The sequence below is a fragment of the Paramisgurnus dabryanus genome, chromosome 9, assembly GCF_030506205.2.
Source record: "Paramisgurnus dabryanus chromosome 9, PD_genome_1.1, whole genome shotgun sequence".
Taxonomy (NCBI): Eukaryota; Metazoa; Chordata; class Actinopteri; order Cypriniformes; family Cobitidae; genus Paramisgurnus; species Paramisgurnus dabryanus.
In genome coordinates this window covers 6962795-6975507 of record NC_133345.1, presented here as the reverse complement: position 1 = coordinate 6975507, position 12713 = coordinate 6962795, and the positions used below count along the sequence as shown (strand labels likewise).

At 35.5% G+C, this 12713-nt stretch overlaps 4 non-coding genes across 4 annotated transcripts; all 4 read left to right on the top strand.

Moving 5' to 3' along the window:
- Nucleotides 1-2799: 2799 nt before the first annotated feature.
- LOC141282601 (U2 spliceosomal RNA) lies at nt 2800-2990 on the top strand. The gene has a single exon (XR_012337400.1). It is a non-coding gene; the product is annotated as a U2 spliceosomal RNA (small nuclear RNA).
- A 783-nt stretch (nt 2991-3773) lies between these two features.
- On the top strand, nt 3774-3938 carry LOC141282581 (U1 spliceosomal RNA). Its single transcript, XR_012337378.1, has one exon. It is a non-coding gene; the product is annotated as a U1 spliceosomal RNA (small nuclear RNA).
- Nucleotides 3939-11170: 7232 nt separating this feature from the next.
- LOC141282623 (U2 spliceosomal RNA) lies at nt 11171-11361 on the top strand. The gene has a single exon (XR_012337422.1). It is a non-coding gene; the product is annotated as a U2 spliceosomal RNA (small nuclear RNA).
- Nucleotides 11362-12144: 783 nt separating this feature from the next.
- LOC141282580 (U1 spliceosomal RNA) lies at nt 12145-12309 on the top strand. The gene has a single exon (XR_012337377.1). It is a non-coding gene; the product is annotated as a U1 spliceosomal RNA (small nuclear RNA).
- The last annotated feature ends 404 nt before the right edge of the window (nt 12310-12713 follow it).

Sequence of the window (12713 nt, the reverse complement as noted above, 5' to 3'; positions counted from 1 at the left end):
GTTTGTTTGCCTGCATCCATTGCTTTACGGCTTGCTTGTTGCGTTGAAATGCACATTTGATTTCTTTACCAGCATTGGATTTAGACCATTCAATGAGAAGAGTTAACAGCGTTTATTATGATTGATAAGCCCTCAACGGAGAATGAAGTCTGCATACATTAAAAGCCTTATTTTGTTTTTATCGTGTGCCTTCCAAAATGTATGCGACGAAACTTAAATCACGCAAAATATGAATGGTAACTAGACGTGCTTGTTGTGTGCAGGGAGTGCATTTATTTGTAAACTTTTGCTAAATCAAAATGGTTTATTTGTATTTGCTTTTTACCTGGGTTTTATCAGGTTCGCAGTCGGGACATTTTTAATCCATAGTGTATGGAGTTATCTAGTAGAAAATGATCTGCTGTTTTTTGGTAGAATGTTGTGTGAGCTAAAGAAACGAGGAATAAAACACACACCGCGATTAAAAAAATCAGATCTCATACTTTGTAATTGAAAATAAATAATAATTAATTTCAAAGAAATAAGAAGTAAAATGTGTAAGTATTCCTCAAAATGTGCTTTGGACTAAGTCTCCCGTCATCACAGCAAACGGGAGCAGACCCGAATAGGTATGTCTAGTTATTTTATTAAAAATTCCCAGCCGTCTGTAAATTCATGTTTGAAAGAAAAAAGTAAATGAATATCTTACTTACTGTTTTTGTCTTGTTTTCTAGTGAATATCTGACAATTCTTAAATGGAGATACATTTACTTGGTAAGCAAAGTGGCTTAAGATATTATGTATTGTAATAGAAAATTGTTATAAAAACGTTTTGTTTTTGCTGGGAATTCTTGTATATATTTCACAGCTATATAATTAATTATAATAACGCACTTTTTGTTGATAAACATGTTAAAAAATACATTAACACAGAATAATGTGGCAACAAATCAAATGTGCATTTAAATGCAACAAGCAGAAAATAAATAAATAAAGCAAATGCATGGAAAAGAAACGAGGAATAAAACAAACACCGCGATTAAAAAAATCAGATCGCATACTTTGTAATTGAAAATAAATAATAATTAATTCCAAAGAAATAAGAAGTAAAATGTGTAAGTATTCCTCAAAATGTGCTTTGGACTAGGTCCCCGTCATCACAGCAAACGGGAGCAGACCCGAATAGGTATGTCTAGTTATTTTATTTAAAATTTCCAGCCGTCTGTAAATTCATGTTTGAAAGAAAAAAGTAAATGAATATCTTACTTACTGTTTTTGTCTTGTTTTCTTGTGAATATCTGACAATTCTTAAATGGAGATACATTTACTTGGTGAGCAAAGTGGCTTAAGATATTATGTATTGTAATAGAAAATTGTTATAAAAGCGTTTTGTGTTTGCTGGGAATTCACAGCCATATAATTAATTATAATAACGCACTTTTTGTTTATAAACATGTTAAAAAATACATTAACACAGAATAATGTGGCAACAAATCAAACGTGCATTTAAATGCAACAAGCAAAAATAAATAAATAAAGCAAATGCACGGAAAAGAAACGAGGAATAAAACAAACACCGCGATTAAAAAATCAGATCGTATACTTTGTAATAATTGAAATAAATTATAAAAATCAACAGGTTTATATTTAAAACAAGTAAAAAATATCTGCCAGCGGGGTAAGAAAAATAAACGTAATTCTAGTTTCAACTTAATTCAATAATAAACTCAATTTAGGTTTATTTTTCTTACCCCACTGGCAGATATTTTTACTTGTTTTAAGCCTTAACCTATTACATTTTAGAATTTATTTCAGTAAACAAGACTTAAATTCTAAGCCACTTTGCTTATTAAGTAAATGTATCTTGATTTAAGAATTATTTTTTAACTCGAAAACATGAATAAAATACTAAGTAAACGAACAGATTGGGATGTTCAAAACACTTAAACATTTTTTTTCACTCTACCCTTCATATTACAGCTGTCGAAAAACCACAGCAACGTTGACAGACCTGGAAGCCATGATATATTAGCAGTTTTTAAAATAAGTTAAATCTAGAATCCTTATTGGTTTTAGATACTTAAAAGCAATGAATGATCTTCTTTCTTTTGAATTGATTTGGTATTATGGAGGAGCTCTGTGTCTGGTTATTGAAGATGATTTCGTCTTTGCTCCTATGTTGGCTTATTTTTTGTTATTTCCGTTACTATATATATATATATTTTTTTTTTCCCCTTTGTTTTTTCTGATTTGAGGTTATGAAAATGTTTTAATTTGTAATAAAGTTTTTTTGAAAATTCTAAATTCTCTCTCTCTCTCTCATGAGCGTGGATCAGTTCCTGCATCAAGGAAAAAATGCGCATCCTGGTAAATTTCAGAAGTTAGACGACTGAGCTGCAGCGGACAGCGTAAGATTTATGAAAACACATTTGAGAAGAAAGGCAAAGCATGTTTCACAGTTAATCCAAGACCATAATGACAATTTTGCGCTCTGTTTCCCGAAGCTCGTGGAGGCGTGGAGCAGCATACACAGTTAAGGTATGTGCGATCTACCGGCATTACCTTTACGATCGACGTATTGGATCTGCAAGCTGCAAGCAAATTAACTGAAGCTTTACTTCATGTTTCTGTTTGGTTAAGCGATGACTGCTTTTTCCCAACAGTTTGTGTGTGTTTTCTGCATGGGTTTAGAAAACATGAACTTCTGATCTGCTAGCTCAACGTTCTACCTCTGTAACGTATAGAGTTAAATGCCCGCTAGCCTCCACCCCAAAAGCCAGCGCCTTCGCCGGCTCCCCCTTTGGCTGCGTCTATTCCGGTATCGCTTCTCGGCCTTTTGGCTAAGATCAAGTGTAGTATCTGTTCTTATCAGTTTAATCTCTGATACGTCTCCTATCCGGAGACTATATGTTAAATGGATTTTTGACCTTCGGAAATGGAAGCGGAGCTTGCTCCTTCCACTCCATGCATCAACATGGTATTGCAGTGTTTCCATGAATGGTGCGCTCCCCTTCTCGGGGACAAATAAGTCAAATACAAAAAAAGAATTTGCTTCTTTTGTGCGTGAATGACGGTGTTTTTTCTAATACGTGTGTTTCTTTAAATTGCTGTGTTTTCGTTGGCTTTATTGGTTTAACGAAAAGCTTGCGTGGAAATGAACACGCTGATAAAGAAATGTTTTTGTAATGTATTTAATTATTTTCTTTACAAGTTTGTGGTGGTGATCCGAGGACGAATTAAACATCCTCGACACAGCTGAAGGTGCAACAAAAGCGAAAGAGGCCGATTGGAATGTTAAAAACACCTGAAAACTTTTTTCACTACCCTTCATACTACAGCTGTCGAAAATCCACAGCAACGTCGACAGACCTGGAAGCATAGCTGTACTTGTTTAACTCACAACGACAACGGGTAAGTCATTGAGCCCTGTGTTTTTATTTATCCACGTTCTAAAATTGCTATGCTTTCGTTGTTTCTTGATTGCTCTGTACATTTCTTTGTTTCTATTCCACGTAAAGTTACTTTGTAATAACGAAACCATATATTTGAATGCGCAATTTAAATCCATTTGATTTAAATTGTTTCACATATTTCACTCTACACGGTTCAACCGGGCTGGAAACGGAATAAAAATAGGGTAGATCTCGAAGAATGTTTGGTCTCAGACGTGGCTTCGTGCGCTTTCCACCTGGTCACACACAGTAATGAAATGTTAGTCGGACGGCCTTCGGGGGCGCCGTTGATGTGATCGGTCACAGGAAGATGCGGCCGTCTGGCCTCAAAGGGTGTCGCTCATACTTACCTGGCAGGGGAGACACCATGATCATGAAGGTGGTTCACCCAGGGCGAGGCTCAGCCATTGCACTCCGGTTGTGCTGACCCTTTGCGAATTCCCCAAATGTGGGAATCTCGACTGCAAAATTTCTGATAGTGGGGGACTGCGTTCGCGCTCTCCCCTGACCTATGTGTTAAAAATAGATTCTTTTGTCGTTTTACGTAAAATCCAAGAGACGTCTAACCACGGCCCAAGAATACATTAGTCATCAAAAAAGCGGCTATTCAACGACTACATAATTTCTAATAGACAGCGAATATGTGTCTAGGCTAAAACAAGGCTTAATTTGGGCTGTCAGTGAAAATCTAATAGACGTTTGACCATTCCAAAAGAATAGACTAGCCATTAAATAGAACCACAATCAAACGGCTACATGTCTAAGAGACAGTCAACAAAATAATGCTTAGATGATTCTTTTATTTCCAATATAAGAGGTTCTCGGGAATGGCAATCATCCAAACTAATAAATTATAAAGGCTTTTATAAGAAAATGACAACAGTTAAACAACATAGACAGCGTTGGGCAATACAAAATGCTAATAAATACAAGACAAATTGAAATATTGTACATGCATGTACATTAAACAAGCCAACAAATCTGCCAATGGGCTACGACAATTTTTCTTGAATTAAGTGTTTATATCTAGATTTGTTTCTTACCCCTTTGGCAGATTTATTTGCTTGTTTTAAGCCCAAATTCGCTTAAATTTTGAGTTTTTTTCTCCCTAAAGGCTAGGCTTATTTTCTTAGGGCATTTTGCTCATCAAAAAATGCATCTTATTTTAAGACTTTCTAGATATTTGTACAGTGAAAACAGTTCGAAATAACAAGTAAGAAATGATTTTTTGCAATGTATTCATTCATTCGCTACCCTTCATAATACAGCTGTCGAAAAACCACAGCAACGTCGACAGACCTGGAAGCGTAGCTGTATTTGTTTAACTCACAAAGACAACGGGTAAAGTATTTTCTTGATTACCTAAATGACTTGCCGTAAGAAAATAAGTTTAGGTTTAAGGGGGGGGAATAGAGTTTAAAGGGATATTTCAATTTATGATGATAATTCTGTCATCATTTACTCATGCATACAGGCTTACAACAACACGAGGATTAGTTTTTTTTCTGAGTAACACAAAAGAAGGTATTTTGAGGAATGATGGTAAACCCACAGCAGATAGTCACCATTGACTTCCATAGTAGGAATAAAAAAAATATGATGGAATTTATTAGGTACCATCAACCGTGTGCTAACCATCACTTTGCAAAATATTTTCTTCATCATTTATCACGATACTTCCAAAATATTTTTTCCTACTAAGTCAATGTTTCATTATTTGCTTTACAAGCTTAAAAATGATGGTGACATGATTCCATGGTAATCACAAACAGTTAAACAAGTAAGATAATCACCATTACTTTTAAAAGCATTTTGAAAATTGCTTGCTTATGCTGGGAGTAAAGGTATTTCACGCAGTGCGCATCCTCTTTAAAAGGTAATGTATGCTTCTTTTAAAGCTGACACATTTGCCACATTAAAATAACAGAAATGTGTACTTTTTAAACTTTTTGGAGCCGGTGTGTCTGTGTTCTTGGGGCACACATCTACATGTAAAAGCAGAATTGCTTATTATTCTTCTCTATTTCTTGTATAGGTCAATTATGAGTGAAGAACCGTTCACCAAATGAAGACCGCAGCCAGGTGACGGGATTCTGTGGTAATCGCAAACAGGTAAACCAGTAAAATAATCATCATTTATTGTTAAAATAATTTTGAAAATTGAAGTTCTGTGTGTTCTTATTGTACTTTATTTATTTCTGCAGGTAAGCACCATACCGTAAGCTTCATTCCCTTTATAACAGGTAAGGTTCATACTGTTTTATTCTTTTGTACTGTTTTATTCGTACTGTTTTAAATCATTCAGTAAATGCAAAGTTAAACTGATGTGTTTTTAATCTAGATTTAAAAGTGTCTACTGTTGAAGCACATCTGATCTCTTCTGAAAGCTGATAATAACTAAATGCTGATGCACCTTGTTTTGAGTGAACCCCTGTTTTTTCTAAATGACCTGATCCTATTGCTCCGAGTAATCGGTTTCATATTCGATTAGCATATCTGTCATGTATTTCGGCCTGTAGCCATGAAGTGGTTTTTAAACAAGTAACAGTACTTTTTTAATCCATTGTCCATTGCAATAATCGGCCCTGCTGGTGATGAAAGCATGAACAAGTTTCTCTAAGTCCTGTCTTGAGACAAAACCTCCAATTCTGGCAATATTTCTGAGATGGTAGTAAAAGCAGAATTCCTTATTATTTTTCTCTATCTCAGGCTCTATGGCATATATGTCATGATTTTATTTGTCTATTTATATGTCTATTTACAAGGACTGCCTTGGCCAAACGTTATTGTTAATTAATATTGAAGCAGTTATTTAACATATTTCCTTTGAGTAGTGATTTGTGTAATGATCCATATATCTATTTTTATGTATATTTTTAACTTAGGAATGTGATTTTAAAGCACATATTTGTTATTGTATGACACCTCTCATGTTATGAAAGTAAAAAATAAATGTATTTTCTGATGTCTTGCATTTCTGTTTTTAAACTGTTAATCCTTATCAAGTGCTATACATTAGAAAGTGGATAAATAACAAAAATGTCACTCCTGACAGCTGATGAATTAATCGTTCTTTATAGCACCACTGAGGTGAGCATTTTTCAAGGCAAGATTCTTTATAGAACCGTATAAAAAGGTTCTATATAGTACCAAAAAACGGGTTCTGCTATGGTTACAAGCTGAAGAACCCTTATTTGGTACTATTTAGGAGCATTTGTCTTTAGAGTGTTGCGTAGGTTCGAAACTTTCAATCTTTAAACCAAAAAAAAGGGTCACACGGTTTTATTTGTGGTGTGGACATGAACACGCTGCAGGCATTGAAATGTAATTTGTAATTTATTGTCTCATTTCATATTTAACAAATAGAAAGCAAAGTGCTATTCAATCAGTTTAACTAAACAACTGGTGTTCCTCAATTTTGGGGCCTATTTTGTTCAGTATATCAGTTTTGTTCAGTTTTGTATGTGCATGCAAAAAGCATTCAGCGAGCAAATTAACTGAAGCTTTACCTTCGTGTTTCTTTTTGTATGAGTGATAACTGTTTCTGTATGTATTTGTATGGTTTTTTTACAAGTATAGAGTGAAATGCACACGGTGAGTAATGAACGCAGACCTTCAGTGCCGGATCTCTGACCCGCTAACCTCCATCCCGACAGCCAGCGCCTTCTCCGGATGCCATTGCGGTATCGCTCCTCGGCTTTTTGGGTAAAATCGAGTGGACACCGGGGACTACACGTTTGAATGGATTTTTGACCTTCGGCTATGGAAGCGAGGCTTGCTCCGTCCACTCCGTGCATCGACTCTGGCGCTTTCCGGGGACAAATAAGGTGAGTTTAAAACCAGAGTTTGCTTCTTTTGTGCGTGGTTGCCAGTTTGTTTGCCAATCCGTGGTCATAATATGTTCCGCTTCGTGGTTTCTCCATCGCTCAGTACTTTTCTGTGTTTCTATTTTACGTAAAGCTAACACCAAAACGATTGTGGAAAGCGCTATATAGATTGTTCTCAAAGAAAAAACGAGAAACAAACCCATGTGAATATGGGTCAAATTATCTAGGCGGAGCACTTCGTTCAAAGAAAAACGCAACAGAATTGTTTGCGTTGAACAAAGACAATGGTGCGTGCAGACATCGAATGTGTATTGTGGATAAAAAATGGCCAGTGGGGTGGGACAATTTTTCTTGAATTAAGTGTTTATGGGAAAAGTTAACGAATTTTTTCTTACCCTGTAGGCAGATTTATTTGCTTGTTTTAAGCATAAAATAACAGGAGAAGAAATTGTGTAGGGGGAGCAGAGGGTTTTTTTTTTCGTTCAAAGAAAAGCAGCGTGGCACGAATGAATGTTTGGCTGAAATGCTATCGTAATTTCCCCCTTAATTTTCCTTACAAACATGAAACCAGAGAGAAGGGCCAGTTGGCATCGAATTGCACCTTGTATTCGGTGATTGATTGAGGAAAAATATGCGTATGTGTATATATACACTTGTTTTGTTGAACAGAGACAATGGCCGCGTGCTCCAGCGTCACCTATATGCCTATTTCACAAAATGGCGCCTTTGACCGGAAGTAGGGAAAACATCGTTCAGGTTGCACCACTACGATGGCCACTCAATATAGTATGGACTGACAGCTGCTTTGTTTTCTCCTACACATGAATTTACTTGTAAAAATAACAATAACATATATTGTCGATTGGTGTTATATTATTTTTTTAGCATTTCGTATTATCAAAATATATCATATGTTAGACAGCTGTCAATTTTAAATAAAATAACGAGACATACATAACTATTCGTGTCTGCTCCCGTTTATTGTAATGAGTCTGCACAATTGGAGAAATACTTAGACATTTTACTTCTTATTTCTTTAGACTGAATAATTATTTCTTATTAATTCCAAAGTATGAGACCCGATGATCTAATCGTGGTGTATGTGCTATTCCTCGTTTGTTTGCCTGCATCCATTGCTTTACGGCTTGCTTGTTGCGTTGAAATGCACATTTGATTTCTTTACCAGCATTGGATTTAGACCATTCAATGAGAAGAGTTAACAGCGTTTATTATGATTGATAAGCCCTCAACGGAGAATGAAGTCTGCATACATTAAAAGCCTTATTTTGTTTTTATCGTGTGCCTTCCAAAATGTATGCGACGAAACTTAAATCACGCAAAAAATGAATGGTAACTAGACGTGCTTGTTGTGTGCAGGGAGTGCATTTATTTGTAAACTTTTGCTAAATCAAAATGGTTTATTTGTATTTGCTTTTTACCTGGGTTTTATCAGGTTCGCAGTCGGGACATTTTTAATCCATAGTGTATGGAGTTATCTAGTAGAAAATGATCTGCTGTTTTTTGGTAGAATGTTGTGTGAGCTAAAGAAACGAGGAATAAAACACACACCGCGATTAAAAAAATCAGATCTCATACTTTGTAATTGAAAATAAATAATAATTAATTTCAAAGAAATAAGAAGTAAAATGTGTAAGTATTCCTCAAAATGTGCTTTGGACTAAGTCTCCCGTCATCACAGCAAACGGGAGCAGACCCGAATAGGTATGTCTAGTTATTTTATTAAAAATTCCCAGCCGTCTGTAAATTCATGTTTGAAAGAAAAAAGTAAATGAATATCTTACTTACTGTTTTTGTCTTGTTTTCTAGTGAATATCTGACAATTCTTAAATGGAGATACATTTACTTGGTAAGCAAAGTGGCTTAAGATATTATGTATTGTAATAGAAAATTGTTATAAAAACGTTTTGTTTTTGCTGGGAATTCTTGTATATATTTCACAGCTATATAATTAATTATAATAACGCACTTTTTGTTGATAAACATGTTAAAAAATACATTAACACAGAATAATGTGGCAACAAATCAAATGTGCATTTAAATGCAACAAGCAGAAAATAAATAAATAAAGCAAATGCATGGAAAAGAAACGAGGAATAAAACAAACACCGCGATTAAAAAAATCAGATCGCATACTTTGTAATTGAAAATAAATAATAATTAATTCCAAAGAAATAAGAAGTAAAATGTGTAAGTATTCCTCAAAATGTGCTTTGGACTAGGTCCCCGTCATCACAGCAAACGGGAGCAGACCCGAATAGGTATGTCTAGTTATTTTATTTAAAATTTCCAGCCGTCTGTAAATTCATGTTTGAAAGAAAAAAGTAAATGAATATCTTACTTACTGTTTTTGTCTTGTTTTCTTGTGAATATCTGACAATTCTTAAATGGAGATACATTTACTTGGTGAGCAAAGTGGCTTAAGATATTATGTATTGTAATAGAAAATTGTTATAAAAGCGTTTTGTGTTTGCTGGGAATTCACAGCCATATAATTAATTATAATAACGCACTTTTTGTTTATAAACATGTTAAAAAATACATTAACACAGAATAATGTGGCAACAAATCAAACGTGCATTTAAATGCAACAAGCAAAAATAAATAAATAAAGCAAATGCACGGAAAAGAAACGAGGAATAAAACAAACACCGCGATTAAAAAATCAGATCGTATACTTTGTAATAATTGAAATAAATTATAAAAATCAACAGGTTTATATTTAAAACAAGTAAAAAATATCTGCCAGCGGGGTAAGAAAAATAAACGTAATTCTAGTTTCAACTTAATTCAATAATAAACTCAATTTAGGTTTATTTTTCTTACCCCACTGGCAGATATTTTTACTTGTTTTAAGCCTTAACCTATTACATTTTAGAATTTATTTCAGTAAACAAGACTTAAATTCTAAGCCACTTTGCTTATTAAGTAAATGTATCTTGATTTAAGAATTATTTTTTAACTCGAAAACATGAATAAAATACTAAGTAAACGAACAGATTGGGATGTTCAAAACACTTAAACATTTTTTTTCACTCTACCCTTCATATTACAGCTGTCGAAAAACCACAGCAACGTTGACAGACCTGGAAGCCATGATATATTAGCAGTTTTTAAAATAAGTTAAATCTAGAATCCTTATTGGTTTTAGATACTTAAAAGCAATGAATGATCTTCTTTCTTTTGAATTGATTTGGTATTATGGAGGAGCTCTGTGTCTGGTTATTGAAGATGATTTCGTCTTTGCTCCTATGTTGGCTTATTTTTTGTTATTTCCGTTACTATATATATATATATTTTTTTTTCCCCTTTGTTTTTTCTGATTTGAGGTTATGAAAATGTTTTAATTTGTAATAAAGGTTTTTTGAAAATTCTAAATTCTCTCTCTCTCTCTCATGAGCGTGGATCAGTTCCTGCATCAAGGAAAAAATGCGCATCCTGGTAAATTTCAGAAGTTAGACGACTGAGCTGCAGCGGACAGCGTAAGATTTATGAAAACACATTTGAGAAGAAAGGCAAAGCATGTTTCACAGTTAATCCAAGACCATAATGACAATTTTGCGCTCTGTTTCCCGAAGCTCGTGGAGGCGTGGAGCAGCATACACAGTTAAGGTATGTGCGATCTACCGGCATTACCTTTACGATCGACGTATTGGATCTGCAAGCTGCAAGCAAATTAACTGAAGCTTTACTTCATGTTTCTGTTTGGTTAAGCGATGACTGCTTTTTCCCAACAGTTTGTGTGTGTTTTCTGCATGGGTTTAGAAAACATGAACTTCTGATCTGCTAGCTCAACGTTCTACCTCTGTAACGTATAGAGTTAAATGCCCGCTAGCCTCCACCCCAAAAGCCAGCGCCTTCGCCGGCTCCCCCTTTGGCTGCGTCTATTCCGGTATCGCTTCTCGGCCTTTTGGCTAAGATCAAGTGTAGTATCTGTTCTTATCAGTTTAATGTCTGATACGTCTCCTATCCGGAGACTATATGTTAAATGGATTTTTGACCTTCGGAAATGGAAGCGGAGCTTGCTCCTTCCACTCCATGCATCAACATGGTATTGCAGTGTTTCCATGAATGGTGCGCTCCCCTTCTCGGGGACAAATAAGTCAAATACAAAAAAAGAATTTGCTTCTTTTGTGCGTGAATGACGGTGTTTTTTCTAATACGTGTGTTTCTTTAAATTGCTGTGTTTTCGTTGGCTTTATTGGTTTAACGAAAAGCTTGCGTGGAAATGAACACGCTGATAAAGAAATGTTTTTGTAATGTATTTAATTATTTTCTTTACAAGTTTGTGGTGGTGATCCGAGGACGAATTAAACATCCTCGACACAGCTGAAGGTGCAACAAAAGCGAAAGAGGCCGATTGGAATGTTAAAAACACCTGAAAACTTTTTTCACTACCCTTCATACTACAGCTGTCGAAAATCCACAGCAACGTCGACAGACCTGGAAGCATAGCTGTACTTGTTTAACTCACAACGACAACGGGTAAGTCATTGAGCCCTGTGTTTTTATTTATCCACGTTCTAAAATTGCTATGCTTTCGTTGTTTCTTGATTGCTCTGTACATTTCTTTGTTTCTATTCCACGTAAAGTTACTTTGTAATAACGAAACCATATATTTGAATGCGCAATTTAAATCCATTTGATTTAAATTGTTTCACATATTTCACTCTACACGGTTCAACCGGGCTGGAAACGGAATAAAAATAGGGTAGATCTCGAAGAATGTTTGGTCTCAGACGTGGCTTCGTGCGCTTTCCACCTGGTCACACACAGTAATGAAATGTTAGTCGGACGGCCTTCGGGGGCGCCGTTGATGTGATCGGTCACAGGAAGATGCGGCCGTCTGGCCTCAAAGGGTGTCGCTCATACTTACCTGGCAGGGGAGACACCATGATCATGAAGGTGGTTCACCCAGGGCGAGGCTCAGCCATTGCACTCCGGTTGTGCTGACCCTTTGCGAATTCCCCAAATGTGGGAATCTCGACTGCAAAATTTCTGATAGTGGGGGACTGCGTTCGCGCTCTCCCCTGACCTATGTGTTAAAAATAGATTCTTTTGTCGTTTTACGTAAAATCCAAGAGACGTCTAACCACGGCCCAAGAATACATTAGTCATCAAAAAAGCGGCTATTCAACGACTACATAATTTCTAATAGACAGCGAATATGTGTCTAGGCTAAAACAAGGCTTAATTTGGGCTGTCAGTGAAAATCTAATAGACGTTTGACCATTCCAAAAGAATAGACTAGCCATTAAATAGAACCACAATCAAACGGCTACATGTCTAAGAGACAGTCAACAAAATAATGCTTAGATGATTCTTTTATTTCCAATATAAGAGGTTCTCGGGAATGGCAATCATCCAAACTAATAAATTATAAAGGCTTTTATAAGAAAATGACAACAGTTAAACAACATAGACAGCGTTGGGCAAT